Below are 17,435 nucleotides of genomic sequence, written 5' to 3' on the forward strand. Positions count from 1 at the left end.
AAGAGGGAGTGCTTTGCTTCTGGTAGCATGCACATTTTCTCTGTAGCACACTTTTCTTTCCAGTCCCTCAGCCGTTACTCAAATTCTGTCAGTGGCCATGGAAATGCCTCTTATAATGGCCTCAAATAGAATAATCTATTTTTCTCCCTGCCTCCCAAAACGGAAATGGTAACTCATGTTCACAGACCTCTAGGGATTCCACAGATCTGCTTTAGCTAGTCTGTGAAATCCCAGAAAATGTATGCAAATATTTTTACATTCTTTTTTTTTTTAACATAGGAAAGTTCCAAAGCTTCTATCAGGTTCTCACATGGGCCTATTACCTACAAAATGTTAAGAACCTCTGCCTCTGCCATATCTTGAAAGCATAGCAAACATACTTTCTCATTTCCATTCCTTAGCCAGTTCTGCATATCAAAATCCTGCACCTGTTGCCTCCTTTAGGCTGCCTCCCCTGACTTCGTCACCTATAACTGATTTCCCACATGTTTTCCTGCAGGATTCAAGCCAGGGCTCTTTCACATTTATCACATTCTGTTGAGGTCCTATTCACTGGACAAGTATTTTCTTAGGCACCTGCTATGTGGCAGCCACTGTACTACACTTATTTAGGTGTGCTTTGCCTCCTACCGCACTGTTAGAAGAGCACAAGCAACATCCCAGTATCCAGTATGGAGCCTGCGTCCAAGGAAATAGTGTAGCTCTAATTCCACTGAATAGAAGCAAAAATGAGCAGTGGCACTTCTGTGGGCTTGGCATTCAGCTCAAGAAGAACATGTATCACCAGGCTCATGATTTTTTTCCCTTTTAAATGCAAAACGAAACGTTTATATAAAAAGGAAATGTCAATTTGATTATCCTTGGGCATTAAGATAGAGATGCCGAAGCAAAGGTTCCCTCCCCTACCCGGATATAGTGTGGCACTAGAAAACTATTCCAGAATCGCGATCTATATATGCTGATCTCCACCGCCCTCTTGGTAGCGCCTTAAATAGCATCACCGGTATCTATATGAGACATGTAGTTGGGTCCCCACAAAAAACTATGCCTGGAAGTACATCTCCACCCATCCACCCCGACCCCGGAGTCGGGAGGGTCAAGCTCAAACACAAAGAGGGTCAGAACAGTTACTAAACATGTTAACTTTCCCGTATTGGGTACGCGCCTTTTTTTTTTTTTTTTTTTTAAGTCATACGCCTCTTAAAATTACTGAGCTGTTTGATAACAGAGGTTGAAGACGACCAGGCTAAGGACCTGGCAGAAAATTAACCCTATTGCTACAGACGCGGAGGGTGGGGGAGGGGAAATCTGTGTCCAGCTTTCGGCAGATACTTCCAACGTAAGTTCCATCCCTTCTTCTGAAGGGTCTAGTTTAGAAAAATTCTTAACAAATTACGCAGGCCGTTTGAGCGAAAACATCGGAAAGTCTGACCAGTGGCACCTGGGACTTAACCCCTTTGATCGTCGGTTTTCCCATGTACCCACTGGGGGCCTTTCCGTGGCAGAAGGTGTTTGCCAGGATCAAATGAGAGAAGACGCGCTGAAACGTCACGCTGTTGTCACCCAGGTACGGCGTTGCTGCGCTCCAGGTGTGCTCGCCTCGGCGTCCTCTCCCACGTAGGACGGGCCACGCCGGGAGGCACAGACGAGAAGAGCGCGGGGAGCGGGCAGGAAGGTCACCCCGATCCCCAGGCCGGGCGGCGCGGCAGAGCCTCACTTCCCGGGCACGTTCGGGCGGGGCACTCCCAGGGGACCGGGCAGGCAGGCGGCACTCCCCGGGCTCCGCTCGGCGCCCGCCGCGCCTGCGAGGCTGGCCGCCCTCCCGGCCCGGAGGCGCCGCTGGCCTGGGTCCCCGGGCCGCCGGAGCCCGAGCGCAGCCCCCAGAGGTGAGGGCGGGTCAGGAAGGCGGGCTCGGCGATGGGGGCGGGGAGCTGTGCCGCCGCGGCCGCGGGCGGTCGCCCGGAGGCCCCCGAGCCCCGGGAAGCCCGCACCCGGGCCGCAGCGGGAGGAGGCACTGGCGGAGGAGCGGCCCCCAGGCTCTGCCCGAGGCCTCCGGGGGCCGCGCAGCAACTTCTCTTTGGAAGCCCTGGGGGCGCGCGCGCGCGCTCCCACCCGGGCACGCGCGTCCCCGGCGCCCCGCTCCCCCGCGCGCGCTCCGTCTATTTTTTCCCATCGCTTTCATTCTCACACACTAAAGCAGGTCACCGGGTGGAAGTTACAGCCGGTACAGACCCCGGCTTTGATGCGAAGGCAGATTTTCTCCCCCGGCCTCGGGCGGGGGGGATGCACTGCAACTATTCGGTTCCGTAGAGCTGCCCGCCCCCATACCTTGCAGCCAGCGCCGGCGACCGTGGCGTTGACAATGGTCCGCAGAGCGGAGCGGCGGGAAGCCTCTTTTCCACCCTAGTTCGGCCGGCCCTGCGCCTGCCCCTGCCCCGCGGACCGGGAGGAGGGGGCGCGACAGGTCGCCTCCCGCGCTCTCCGGCGTCCGCGTCCCGGGTCTGACCGCCTGGGTGAGTGCCTGCTCTTCCGCTGTCATTCCAGTGGCCGAGGGTAACATGTTTACCTTGAAAACTTAGACGTGATCCGAACAGCCAGCCGAGACTGGCGTGCAGTAAGGGACTGCGGGGATGTGCTTCAGATGTTACACCGGATAAATCAGAACCCAGAGCTGTAGGGGACATGTAGTGTCTAAAGGTGAAAATGAATTTGTGTTTTCCTGGAGTACACGTGTATCTTTCCCTTTAGAAGCTATCACTTGGGAATTGATTTTTAACTAGCAGGAGGCGATGAACTAAGATAACTTGAAGCCAGAAAGTTTGTCAGAATATTTTTTAGTTGATTTGGAAGAACTTAACTGAAATAGCCCAAGCTAATGTCAAAAATACAGTCTAAGAAGGAATATCAAAATGCGATGGTAGGATTTGTATAATATTTGCTATCTGTGTCCTTATGTAGTATCTGGCTTCTCTGTGATAAATGTTATAAGCATGGGATGCTTTAGGTAGAAAGACGGTAGGGTTGTGAACACCTCCATGCAAAGCTTTTTACGGGTTGGTCTGCATGCATTTAAGTGTACACTGAACATTTCCTGTGGGCAAAGAGCTAGAATGTGACTATATCATTTTGAGGTTAAGGTTATTAGCAATAATACAGGTAACAGTTGGCTTTTAACCCCTTGTTTCAGGAGCTGAAGTACTATTATTCACGTGACTCATCAGCATAGCGAATCCTTGACTAATGAATGGTTAATCTGTTTTGAAGTTTAGGAAGAGAGAACTGTAGGTTCTTCTGTCCTTGTTGGCCGGCTGAAAATGCAGTATAAAGGGCTCTCCAGGGATGGTGAGGGATGCTCTAGAGTAGCTCAGAGGGGAAGATCATTTGGAGAGAATGAAAGTGACTCCCTGATGGCCACTGACTGCCCATAACTGCTTTTAAAGTGGACCCTGACAGGTTGAAAAGGATCTACCTCCTCACTAAGGAAAACTGCTCCAGAGAACTGCTTTCTTAATGCATTTGGTAGGATTTGAGAGGGGAGCTGTCTACAGACGTTTCTCTTAATTCAAAAGAAATCCTTTTTCTAGAAAGATTCAATTACTGTAATGATGTTCTTTGGAAATAATTTGTCCTTTTGTGTGTTTGTCATCATATAGCAAGAGCACCAAGGTAGTTCAAAGGTTTTAGTAAAATTTTACTTACCAGAGGGATGGGAAATGGAAAATGCTATGTCTTCATGGTTAACTCTGCATTAAAATGGAGGGGCGGGGTGGGGGGCTTCCCAATACATCTTATATCTCTGTGTATGTATCGCGATATCTTCTAAAGCCAAATCCTACTGGGGATTAAGAGGGCTGTAAAGAAGGTATTAATACTTTCAGTATTTCTGATAGGTGGATATGTGAATACTTATATGCATTCCACTTGTAATGAATTAATGTAATTGTAATGAATGACATCTTAAATGGGAACTGAGTCAGCTCTCACTGTGATTTAGCCCTTGGTATGATGAATGTTGCGATCAGGCTGTCAGCACTTCTGTGTGCAATCTTATGTTTTTACTCGTAGATAAATTAGGAAGGGTTTTGAGGAGAGTGGCAGGAAAGGATGAAGATACTGGTATTTATTTAAGGGCAGACGGAAGGAACTAAATATGGAGGCTGATTCTGGCATACCTTGGTCACTGGTTGCTGGTCAGGCTCAAAGTATGGTGGTGCTAAATGACCAGTTGAATGTCCCTCAGTCTGTGTGATTCTCTTCTCTTGATGTCATCAGACAGTACATAGCCTGGACCTCTAGCCAAGATGTATGCAAAAGGAGTGACACCATTCACTTTGGGTACTCACTTCCCATCCAGAGAAACTTCTAACCACTTGGAGTTTGAGCTCCATTACCTGGACTGAATCCCAGCTCTGAGCCATTTCCTCATCTGTGAAATGGGAATAATGATACTTCCTAACTAAGGTGGCTGTCAGGAGCAAATGGAGCATTTTACTTGGGGTAAAATGCACATTGTGAGCGGTCTTACAACAAAGAGGAATACTATGACTTAAATGTCATCTCCTAGGGGCTGCGGAGGGGTTGCTGTGTAATTGATGGTAGAATTGAATATCTGGGTGAGTGGCTCATTCCACTGTCCTGGTATACTTAGTATACTCTCATAGAATATAGTATAGAGTACGCTAGACTCTCAGTAATCAGTGTTTCTGGGGAGTTAGAGGCTCATACTGTGCAACCTGCATCTTCTCCCCCATGCACAGGCCTTTGGCTTACCTAGGCGAAAGAAGCTACCTGTGGTGGCTTTTGGAGATAATGGCGAGAGCGAAGGAGACGACCCACTGAAATTCTCACATCAAGTTTAAACCTTTAATCAATTAGTTTCTCTTAATGCCATTAGAAGTGGGGCCCTCATAAAATGATAACAGTCCGTAGTTTCCCCCTGGACAGCTATATATTTAGAAATGGAGTATTTGGACTTTGGGGCTGAAGCAGCAATATGATTCATGCAGGTTTTAATCATTCAGCACCCCAAGGCACCATGCTAAGCCTTCAGAATGCAAGAAAAGCAGACCTGACCCCTCCTGGAAGCATGTCTGCTGGTAATACACAGGTAAACCTGTCATTATAACTGTGCTAAGTGCTATGCAGGAAACATGTCAAAGGCAGAGATGGGGAGTTTGACCTGTGGAGGGAGGAGGTCGTGAAGGAAGGTCTTTGGGGAAGGAAGAGCATTTAATGCCCAGTGAACAGCACCTGCAGAGACTCTGCACATGGTACAGGTTCCCTGACTGGGGAGGACGGTAGAGAGAACAGGCATCTTTGAACTGGCCCCCTAGGGCCATCATTGCCGAAGTCTGGAGGTTGGGATTGAGAGCCACCACCTGAGCTGCTGACATCAAGAGCACACTCTTTGAGCTGTGTTCCAGTGATCAGAGAAGCTGCTACAATGCGCCACTCCACCCAGGAAGCTAGTAACGGAACATGGTTACCAACGTCAAAAACAAGATAGCAAACATCTTCCTTAGACACCTGGCTTCTCATTCAGCTCCTCTCACTGGCAGAACCTAAGCTGTGCCCAGAACCCTAGCTGCAAGGGACTCTGGGCAATGTGGTTTATGGCTTTCCAGCCTCAGAGATAGAGGAAGGCACACCTGAAGGAGACCAGAATGAATGCTGAGTGACACTCCATGTCTAACGCTTATTGAAAACGTATTTCATCAGAGCCAGAATATTTCATTCAAAGCAGGTACATGACATATTGTAAGAATCAAAAAAGGATCCAGTTGCTAACCAATTTGCATTTCAATCAGATGGATGTTATAGTCATTACTGGAAAATTGCTGGAAAAAGCATCAAGCAAATAAATCACTAAAAATTACCAAGCGCCCACCTCTGCCTATGGTGGTTCTATCTGAATGTGAAATAATGTTCCTTTGTTTTGGTTTAATAATCAAAGTAAAATATTGGGAAAATGATTTTTAAAAGGTCCTCCCCGCCAAAGTCCCAGATAGCCTATACGTTTAATGAATAGCAATACAAAGGAAGAACCAAGGTCTGATCATGGAAATAATAGCTCCTGGCAGGCTGGTTCTTTCATTAGATGAACTATCTGTGTATCTGTGTTTGTACTGAATCCTTCTTTGCTCTGGAACTTTAATGGTGCTTTTTTTAAGGATTAAAAAGATAGAAATGTCCTGTTAATTGGAGATTAAAAAAGAGTATGCTTGAATTCACTTTAATCACTTATTTCATGCTCTAGAGCTTGTCAGATTTTTTTTCAAACTACTAAAGTAAATATGATCTTTACAATTTCTAAGTAACACATTATCATTTATTTTTACTCAAGAATTACATGAGCACATCTAGGAATTAGTCTTGATTACTGAATGAAATCATTTTATATTTGCCTCTGATATTTGGAGATAGAAAATGAGAGAAAAGTACCTGAGGCAAATGGAGTTATTTAGTGAATTTGTCAGTCTAATACATATATAATTTTTAAGTGATTTTCATGTTTCAGAAAATGAGAGTTCATTCAGGTATCTTCTCTGATAGGTGATGAAAGCATTTAAATGCAGAACTACAAATGTTGCCTGGGGTAAACCACACTATAATATGAAGAGTATGTTCTTTTGGGTCCAGTGGTGACACCAAGAGTTTAGCCACTCTGCCCAAGCCACCAAAAATAAACATATCAAAATAAAAACAGTACTCCTTCTCTGTAAATGCAGCTTCAGGACAAATCCACTCTCTTCCATACTGAGCCCCCAACTAAACCCCACCTAAAGTGTATTCTCAGGAAGGAACTGCTTGAATCGAGCCTTAATCTGATTAACTGCAGGGAAAAGTAAGTAGTATTCATCTTTCTATGTTACAGTAACACACAAATGACCTAATTCCAGCTTCTTTCCCCTCCCACAGTTTTTCTCTTTCATTCATATTTGAGTAAACATTCAAGAGAAAAACCTGGATTTCTCCTCCCTGTGGGTTATAAGCATGATGAGTTCTTGTCTTCAGCTATATGGAGCTGAAAGCTTATCCAGCTTTGTAGGATACAACTCCTTTTATGGACTGAAAATCAAAATGATCTTTTGATTTGCCAAGTGTATTATAAAGTAGAACATCCAAATCTGAAATCACTCTCTGGTTAGATTAATGATGTGCCAGATTGAACTGGGGATGTGGATAGAGAGAGCATGGGTTTCCTGTATATTTTTTAAAGCAAAATTTGAGGACTAGTATTTGAACATCATTGAATGATTTGTTTATTCACTGACTATGAAGTGGATATTAAGCACCTTTGTGTACCAGGATTGGTACTAGGTGCTAAAGATATATGGTTCTACCTTTGGGAGACTGATGCTCTGGGGGAGATAGCAATCAAGGGGTATAGTAATATGGTACTCTTGTAATGAGTATGGAGAACGGTGGCTTTCTTAAAGAGAAGGAGGTGTATTTTCTCATGGTGTGGTGAAAGGTGGAGTTAACTGAACCATGAACATATTTCTGACTTCAAGGAATATCTACTGATATTTTTAAAAGAAAACAACAAAAAGTCAGCCGAGAGAGACAAAAAAAATGGCAGCTATCTAGGACCATGTCTTTTATCTGTTCCCTTTAACCCACAGAAATCAAAGTAAGTGAGCTTGTCAAGAGTTAGAAGGTTTTACCAAAGAATACAACAATACATTAAACGTATCATACCATGATCAAATGGGATTTATTTCGCGGATGCAAGGATGGTTCAATATTGGCAAATCATTCAACGTGATACACCACATTAACAACGTGAAAGACAAAAACCATATAATAATCTCAATAGATGCATAAAAATCATTTGACAAGATTCAAAACCCATTTATGATAAAAACTCTCAATAAAATGGGTATAGAAAGCACATGTCTCAACATAAAAAGGCATTATATAACAAACCCACAGCTACCATCATACTCAGTAGTGAAAACCTAAAAGCTTTCCCCTCTAAGATCAGGAACAATACAAGGATGCCCACACTCACCACTCCTGCTCAACATAGTACTGGAGAGCAATTAGGCAAGAAAAAGAAATAAAATGTATACAAACTGGAATGGAAGAACTGTCACTATTTGCAGATGACATGATTTTATGTACAGAAAACCCCAATGACCCCACCAAAAAACTATTAGAAATAATTATTAGAAGTTAGGTTGCAGGATACAAAGTCAATATACAAAAATATGTTGCATTTCTATACACTAACAACAAACTAGCAGAAAGAGAAATTAAGAAAACAATCCCATTTACAATCACAACAAAAAGAATAATATACCTAGGAATAAATTTAACCAAGGAAGTGAAAGATCTGTACACTGAAAACTATAAGACATTTTTGAAAGAAATCAAAGAAGACACAAAGAAATTGAAATATATTCCATGCTCATGTACTGGAAGAATTAACATTGTTAAAACATCCATATTACCTAAAGCAATCTACAGATTAAGTGCAATCCCTATCAAAATTCCAACAATATTTTTCACAGAAATAGAGCCAAAAAATCCTAAAATTTATATGGAGCCACAAAAGACCCCAAATAGCCAATCCTGAGAAAAAAGAACAAAGCTGGAGGCGTCATACTCCCTGATTTAAAATTATACTATAGGGCTTCCCTGGTGACACAGTGGTTAAGAATCTGCCTGCCAATGCAGGGGACACGGGTTTGAGCCCCAGTCTGGGAAGATCCCACATGCCGCGGAGCAACTAAGCCCGTGCGCCACAACTACTGAGCCTGTGCTCTAGAGCCCGCGACCCACAACTCCTGAAGCCCGTGCAACACAACGAAGAGTAGCCCCCGCTTGCCGCAACTAGAGAAAACCTGCGCACAGCAACAAAGACCCAACACAGCCAAAAATAAATAAATAAATTTAAAAATATATAAATAAAATAAAATTCTACTATAAAACCATACTAATCAAAACAGCATGTTATTGGCAGAAAAATAGACACACAGATCAATGGGACAGAATTGAGAGCCCAAAAATAAACCCACGCATGTATGGACAATTAATTTATGGCAAAGGAGCAAAGAACATACAAGGAGAAAGGATAGTCTCTTCAATAAATGTTCTTGGAAAAACTGGACAGCCACATGAAAAAGAATGAAACTAGATTATTGTCTTATACCATACACAAAAATATCAACTCAAAATGGATTAAACACTTGAATTTAAGACCTGAAACCAGTATACTCTTTGACATTGGTCTTAGCAATGTCTTTCTGGATATGTCTCCTCAGGCAAGGGAAACAAAATCAAAAATTAAACAAATGGGACTACATCAAACTAAAAACCCTCTTCACAGCAAAAGGAAACCATTAACAAAATGAAAAGACAACCTACCAAACGGGAGAGGATATTTGCAAATCATATATCCAATAAGGGGTTAATATCTAAACTATATGAAAAACATACAACTCAACAACAGAAACCCAAACAACCCAATTAAAACATGGGCAGAGGAGCTGAATAGACATTTTCCCAGAGAAGACATACAGATGGCCAACAGGCACATAAAAAGATGTCCGACATCACTAATTATTAGGGACAGGCAAATCAAAGCCACAGTGAGATATCACTCCACACCCATTAGAATGGCTATTATCAAAAAGGCAAGAAATAACAAGTGTTGGAAAGGATGTGGAGAAAAGGGAGCCCTCATATTCTGTTGGTGGGACTGTAAACTGGTGCAACCAATCTGAAGATTCCTCAAAAACTTAAGAATAGAACTACCACATGATCCAGCAATTCCACTCCTGGATATTTATCTGAAGACACGAAAACACTAATTCAAAAAGATATCTACAGCCCCATGTTCACTGCAGTATTATTTACAATAGCCAAGATATGGAAACAAAGTGCCCATTGATGGATGGATAAAGAAGATGTGGCTTATGTACACAACGGAATATCACTCAGCCCTAAAAAGATGAAATCTTGCCATTTACTACAACATGGATGGATCTTAAAGGTGTCATGGTAAGTGAAATAAGTTAGATGGAGAAAGACAAATACCGTGTAATCTCACTCTTCTGTGGAGTACAGAACAAAACAAAACAAGCGAACAAACCAAAAGAACACAAACAAAGGGACAGAGAACACAGCAGTGGTTATGGGATGGGCGGAGGGCAAAATGGGTAGAAGGATCAACTGTACAGTGACAGAAGCTAAACTTTTGGGGGTGAGCACACCGTAGTGTACACAGAAGTCAAAATATAATGTTGTACACATGAAACTTACGTAATGTTATAAACCAACATTACCTCAATTTTTAGAAAAAGCCAAAGAAAGAGGGGTTTGGTGTTTAAAGAAGTAAGGAGTTTGTAAGAAAAGAGGACTGCTTTTGGTATTTAGTCAGTGTTCAACAAGTCATCAATAATTTTTTTTTAAATGTTAAGGGTGGAAGTAAGGAAAGGGGGACCTCAGTCTGATCAAGGATTTCAATCCTATGACCACAGAAATTTAATTCAATTCCAAGAACTGGCCTGGAGGCAGATTTTACGCCAGAGCCTCTGGATGACAGCTCAGCCTGGCTGATATCTTGATTTCAGTCTCGCCAGAGTCTGAGCAGAAGACTCAGTCATGTCATGCCAAACGTCTAAGCAACAGAATTGTGAGCAAATAAACGAGTGTTGTTTTAAGTTAAAAAATAAAAATAAAAAAGATCGGATATGTTTTCCGGGACATCGAGCTTGTAATTAGAGTAATTCTAGAAAATGCGGGCACATTCTAAATGTTGAGACATTTGCCAATGAAGATGACAGTGCAATGATCCATGCAATTATGAAACAGATCCAGCGTGATCATGTGACTTATTGTTCAACCTGGGACACTTTTGAGAGGGAAAAGGGTGCTACAGGCCGACCTTGTTTTATTGCACTTCATTTTATTGCACTTTGCAGGTTTTGTGTTTTTTATAGTCTGAAGGTCTGTGGCAGCCCTGCATTGAGCAAGTCTATCAGTGCCATTTCTCCAACAGCATTTGTTCACTTTATGCCTTTGTGTCACATTTTGATAATTCTCACAATATTTCAAACTTTTTCATTATTATTATATTTGCTGTGGTGATGCGTGATCAGTGATCTTTGATGTTACTATTGCAAAAAGGTAAGACTCGCTGAAGGCTCAGATGATGGTTGGCATTTTTTAGCAATAAAGTATTTTCTAATTAAGGTATGTACATTTTTGAAATATATAATGCTATTGCACACTTAATAGACTGCAGTATATTGCAAACATAACTTTTATTGTACTAGGAAACCAAAAAATTCATGTGATTCACTTTATTGCAATATTCGCTTTATTGCGGTGGTCTGGAACCGAACCCACAATATCTTCAAGGTCTGCCTGTATTAATGATTGCCCTGGGGAAAAGAAGCACAAGTGGGCACTGCCCCAGCAAACCAGGACTTACGGTCACCCAAGATTAAGGTGCTAGTTGTGTTGTATTACTGCCTTAATTGTAATATTGATTTTTTTAAAACTATGGTAAAATATATATAACATAAAACTTACCATTTTAACCATTTTTAAGTGTATAGTTCAGTGGCATTAAGTACATTCATACTGTTGTGCAACCATCACCATCATTCATCTCCAGAACATTTATCATTTTTCAAAGTTGAAATTATACCTATTAAACAGTAACTCCCCATTCACGTCTCCTCCCAGCTCCTGGCAACCACCATTCCTCCTTCCTGTCTCTATGAATTTGACTCCTCTAGGGACATTATATTACTGGAATCACACAGTATTTGTCCTTTTGTGACTGGCTTATTTCACTTAGCAAAATGTCCTCAAAGTTCATCCACGTTGTAGCATGTATCCGAGTTTTACATCTTTTTAAGGCTGAATAGTATTCTTCTGTATGTATATACACATTATGTTTATCCATTCATTACTAAATGGATACTTGAGTTGCTTCTGCCTTTGGCAATTGTGAATAATGCTGCTGTGAACATGGCTGCACAAATTTCTCTACGAGCCCTTGCTTTCAATTCTTTGGGGTATATACCCACCATATTGATTTTTAAATGAAGTTAAATGGAGGGAAAAAAGAACATTATTTCCTCTCAGGATCCTTTCTGGTTATACTCCTTCAGCATAATACTCTGTCAGGCTGAAGTCCAGCTATGCCTCTGCAGAATTCATCAGAAAAAGGAATTTGAGATAATCTAAACAAGCTGCCTGCTGAAAAAAACACCCAGGGTCTCAAATTCCACCCTCACACAAGAAAGGAAGCTAGCTTTTCTGTCACAACTACCATAATGCATTGACCACAGATGTCTCTAAGTGAAAAGGCCTGGCATCTAGAAGGTCAGAGTTGGAGTCACATGAATAGCCTCCAGCAGCACAAAGAACTAGGGGATCAACAGCATGAGATCGAACAGAATTGGTCCACGTGACCAAAAACATAACACAGGGGACAGTGAACTTCCTGGAAACAGGCAACAGAACCAACAACCATCTGTTGGCTTGGAAGCTGAGATAAAAGGAGATGGGCTACAGTCATCGGCTGTGGACCTTCCACATACAGAGAAAAATATTCTTCCTTTGGCTGTGGAAGTAGATATCAATGTCAAGAACACTGGTGCACCCAAAACTTAGATAATCCCTTTATGGAAATAGATGCATTAAAATATGACCTTCATTTGAAATTTTAGGTAATTTTATTCCCATTACAGATTTATAGCCCTGGAAAGTTACACCGACATAGCTGCAACAAATAAGGAACTGCTGCATTTGCTGGATGGGAACTGCTCCCTCTCTTTAAATCTCAGTGGCAGATACCAGCCTTCTGTGGAGTCAACAAAGGAATCTCGTTCATCTCTAACAGCAGCCTTGAAGAAACTTAATAAACTTTTGGTAATGAGTGGTAACTGAGCTTCAGAAAATACATCTGTATGCAGAAGTTATCTGCCAGCCAGAGATGATAGCTGAGAGCCCAACAGGTGTTAAGGATGTTGAGAAAAGCAGACCCAAAGTGAGTATCTCATGGGCGCTGAAAATGAACAGCGTTCACAAGTCTGCTCTCATTAGACCACACCTGTATCGGCGAGCACTGAAAAATTAACAGGCAGGGGCTTCCCTGGTGGCGCAGTGGTTGAGAATCTGCCTGCTAATGCAGGGGACACGGGTTCAAGCCCTGGTCTGGGAGGATCCCACATGCCGCGGAGCAACTAGGCCCGTGAGCCACAACTACTGAGCCTGCGCGTCTGGAGCCTGTGCTCCACAACAGGAGAGGCCGCAATAGTGAGAGGCCCGCACACCACGATGAAGAGTGGCCCCCACTTGCCACAACTAGAGAAAGCCCTCGCACAGAAATGAAGACCCAACACAGCAAAAATAAATAAATAAATAAACTCCTACCCCCAACATCTTAAAAAAAAAAAAAATTAACAGGCAAATCCACACAAAAACCTGCATGTGCATGTTTATAACACAAACATCCCAAATTTGCAAATAACCAAGATGTCCTTCAGTAGGTGAATGGATAAACTGTCTGTCCATACAATGGAATATTATTCCGTGATGAAAATATCTATGGAGCCACAAGAAGACATGGAGGAACCCTAAGTGCATAATTGCTAAGTCAATAAACCAGTCTGAAAAGGCTAAATACTGTATAATTCCAGTTATATGACATCTGGATAGGCAAAACTACAGAGACAGTAAAAAGATCAGTGGTTGCCAGGGGTTTTGGGGGTGGGGGAGAGGAGATCAATAAGTGGACACAGGAGATCTTTAGGGCAGTGAAACTATTCTGCATGGTATGTGGGTGATTGTGGATATATGACATTTTGCATTTGGCAAAACCCATAAAACTGTATAGTACAAATTATGAACTCTACTATATACTATGAACATTTATTAATAATAATGTACCAATATTAGTTCATCAGTTGTAACCAATGTTCCACATCAATGCAAGATGTTAATTTTAAGATTACCTACATATTTTAAAAAAATTAATAGGCACTTCATGTGCTAGAGTAGAAAACGTTAACTTCAGGGGTCCAGGTGATGGCATGTCAGGAGGTAGGGAACATGGCTCCAACTCAGGGAAATTACTAAACAACAGCAGTTCCGTCATTCTAATCCCAGCTGAAACATTCCACAAGCTGCACTTACCTTAGGCAGAGAAACTTCACCCAAGCTCTTAGGAGGTGAGGAACATGTGCTCAATCAGACTTCCGAGCAAACTACTTCTTGCCATCCAGTTGCATGTGGGTTCAAGACTTGGATCAGAGGCCAGAGAATCCAATGAATGACAGGCCTGAAACCAGAGAAAATGTCGGTCTTGAAGCTGTAAGACTTAAGCCTCGGATGAAGTGAAGCCAGTTTGCAGCCAAACCGACCTGGGACCAGGATGTAGAGAGGAGGCTGCTGCCAGAGCCCAGAGCTGGAGGGGATCTGCCCTGGTTTCAACTCTGCTCCAGCCTAACAAGGAAAACCCAGCTGCTTTCGGGTCTCTGCCTCTGCCTTTAAGTCCTCATGTCCTTTTCCTCCCCAAGGTTGCTAATTAAAGAATAAAATTTTAAGTGGTTTCTTGAAGAAAGAAAGAAAGAAAGAAAGAAAAACCCTTCATTATCGAGGCTCTCCAACCTTCTACCATTAATTTTTCCTACTGCAGACACTGCCCGGATTCTCCAGGCTGGTTTTCTCTGCAGGAAGCTCTTGAGGCTTTGCCTCAAGTTGCCAGAAATGCAGACCTACCTTTTCTTGTTTTGCTAGCGAAGAATGTTGTAGTTCCTACGTGACCATGAAAAACTGGGCCAGACCATCCGCCATTCCCTTAAAAAAAGCTATATAGACACAGGTGCACACCTGTATTTATGCAGTAGATGTAGAAACCTGCAAGGGGAATGCTGAGCCAGACATTTTTAAAGTAATTTATGATCTTTTAACTGATAATCTGTCTATTCTGCTTGTTAAAATTTAGGCCTCTTGAGATGCATTGGCAATACGTGCATGCAGAAGCTTTTTATTTTCATTAGGATGATATATTTTGGTATACACTGACGGCTTTATGTATAACATACCACTTTGGGATGATAGTGAATGTTTGAAAAGCAGAAGCTACTAGAAATCCCACCACTTGTGCTGTTAAAAGCAGATGACTGTTGCTGTAGGCAAGACATGCCCTGTTAACTGTCAAGTGGCAGACTTTTAACCACATGTTTGGTGTTTTGAGTGACTCCCAGTGCTCTGTGTATTATGATTCGTGCTTTAAAACAGGAAATTGAAGAATAATTGAATATTTTTTAAAAATGGAGGAAAACGATACGATATATTTTGACATGGAAATTTTTATTACAGGTCATAGTAACCATTAAAACATTTATTCAAGTTTTTGAATACTTTGTGTACCAACTCATTTAGTTAAAGTTGTGACGACTTTAGGTAGATCATGGATCTGTTTATCTGAACTAGACTGCAGTGTGGCATTCTGGACCTCTGGGCTTGTAGAATCAGTACAGGTGGATTCTAGTCCTTCAGAAACGAACTATATAGTTTTATTTACTCGTTGGCTCTCAAGTATTTATAAGTGACACCAATGGCATGATTTTCACTTACTGTGACATAGAGCTTGAACCTCAGTCCACACACAGCTGATATTTTCCTCGGCCTGACCACGCCAGCATCACATTCTTCCCTCTCCGCCCTTATATCCTGCAACCATTTCCCTTCAAGCCTTCCTCAGCATCCTGAATTCTTCGCTTGAGCAGCACGTTAGCTGTTTGAGGCCTCTTGGCTGCTGGATGACCAGTGGCTTCAGAAAGACTACATTCTGGCCCACGTGCTAATGGTCAGTCCCAGAGGTGCCGGCAAAATGACCATCCTGTGGAATTCAACTGTACTGTTTCTCCAGGGTGGTGTGGGCAGGAGAACCCAAGAGACCTTTGTGATAGAGTGTGTCACACGGCAACCAGGCTGCAGTGGGTTGAGAGGAGAATGAAGGACGAGGAAGCCGGCGGGGCTCATGGACCCCTCTTGAAAAGGAAAGAGGAGTGTAAAGCTTGAGGGCAGAAGTAGGGTCTGGGAATGGCATGCTTTGTGTGTGGTTTTCTGTTTCTGTTTAAGCTCTGTGTCTCTGCTGGCTGAGGAGAGGAGGCCACGGGGCCAGAGCCTAACGCTGGGATGGAAAGAAGAGGCTATTGTCTCAGGAAAGATGGGGTCAACGGAGGAGAGGGGCTAGCCTTGACAGGAGTCTGATGATTCAGAAACAAAAGGGATGTACAAGACTGTGGGGTAGTAAGAGGGAAACTGAAGAAATCTACGTTTTCGTAATGAAGTAGGAGCAGAGTCAGCCTGATAAGGTACCCTTTTGTCAATATCTCAGGCTTTCTGGGGAAATTGAGTTAGGTTCCCAATGTAAACAATAAAAGTGAAAGCTTTGTTTTTATATCTATTTGCCCATATTTGACTTTAGTTTTCTCATGCATGAGCTGTGCAACTTCTCATTTTCCATCAATTTAGGAGGCCATCAAACAAAGATCTGGTGATCGAAGTAGACTATTGACTGGGGAAAGGGGAAAGCTTTCTAAGGGGAAAGCTACTTCTAAAAACTCAAGTCAGTATTGTCCTATTTTTGTTGTTATTTAAAAACTATTTATCAAAAACATTGTATTTCATCCTTATTTTTTAATGTTTCACATTTCCACATCATTGGAATTGGGGTACATCTTACAGTTGATGACACAGCATCACCCTTCTTGGTAAAATAAGTGTACCTATCACAAAATAGATGGTGTCTTCGTCAGCATGGTTGCCATGACCAAGTACCGTAGACTGGGTGGCTTAAACAACAGAAATTTGTTTTCTCACAAGTTCTGGAGGCTGGAAGTTCCAGCACAAGGTTGTAGCCTGTCTGGTTTCTGCTGAGAGCCCTCTGCTTCCTGGCTTACAGATGGCCACCTTCTCACTGTGTCCTCACATGACCTTTCCTCTGTGTGCACATGGAGAGAGAGAGCCCTCTGGTGTCTCTTATAAGGACATTAATCCTGTCAGATCAGGACCCTACCCTTATGACTTCATTTAATCTTAATTACCTCCTTATAGGCCCATTTCCAAATATAGCCACACTGAGGGTTAGAGCTTCAACATATGAATTCTGGGGGAGATGCAAACACTCAGTCCATGAAGATGGCTTCCTGGATTCCATTAAGTGTTGTATAATCATCACCAAGAAATATTTCCATCTTGCCATAGGTGCTTTACGTTAAATCTTTTGTCTTATTTAAGTTTTTTTTGGATTTTATACAGCAGGTTCTTATTAGTTACCTATTTTATGCGTATTAGCGTATGTATGTCAATCCTAATTGCCTTATTTAATTTTTAATTTAGAATCAAACTGTATTTAACTTGTTTTTTTAAGTAGATTATGACGAAACTCTGTGAAGGTT

The 17,435-nt window shown here is 42.4% G+C and overlaps 1 protein-coding gene across 4 annotated transcripts in view; it reads left to right on the plus strand.

Moving 5' to 3' along the window:
• Window positions 1–1,217: 1,217 nt before the first annotated feature.
• TRMT9B (tRNA methyltransferase 9B (putative)) overlaps window positions 1,218–17,435 on the plus strand; it is a 65,962-nt gene continuing 49,744 nt past the window's right edge. For 2 of the 4 annotated variants that reach the window (XM_049704232.1, XM_049704234.1), the window contains exon 1: window positions 2,378–2,513. The gene's annotated coding sequence lies outside the window, so the exon portion shown is untranslated. Of the gene's footprint in view, window positions 1,568–2,377; window positions 2,514–17,435 lie in introns of those variants that run through there. The other 2 variants (XM_033400618.2, XM_049704233.1) reach the window with 2 other exon arrangements.

The sequence above is a fragment of the Orcinus orca genome, chromosome 21, assembly GCF_937001465.1.
Source record: "Orcinus orca chromosome 21, mOrcOrc1.1, whole genome shotgun sequence".
In the NCBI taxonomy this organism is placed as follows: Eukaryota; Metazoa; Chordata; class Mammalia; order Artiodactyla; family Delphinidae; genus Orcinus; species Orcinus orca.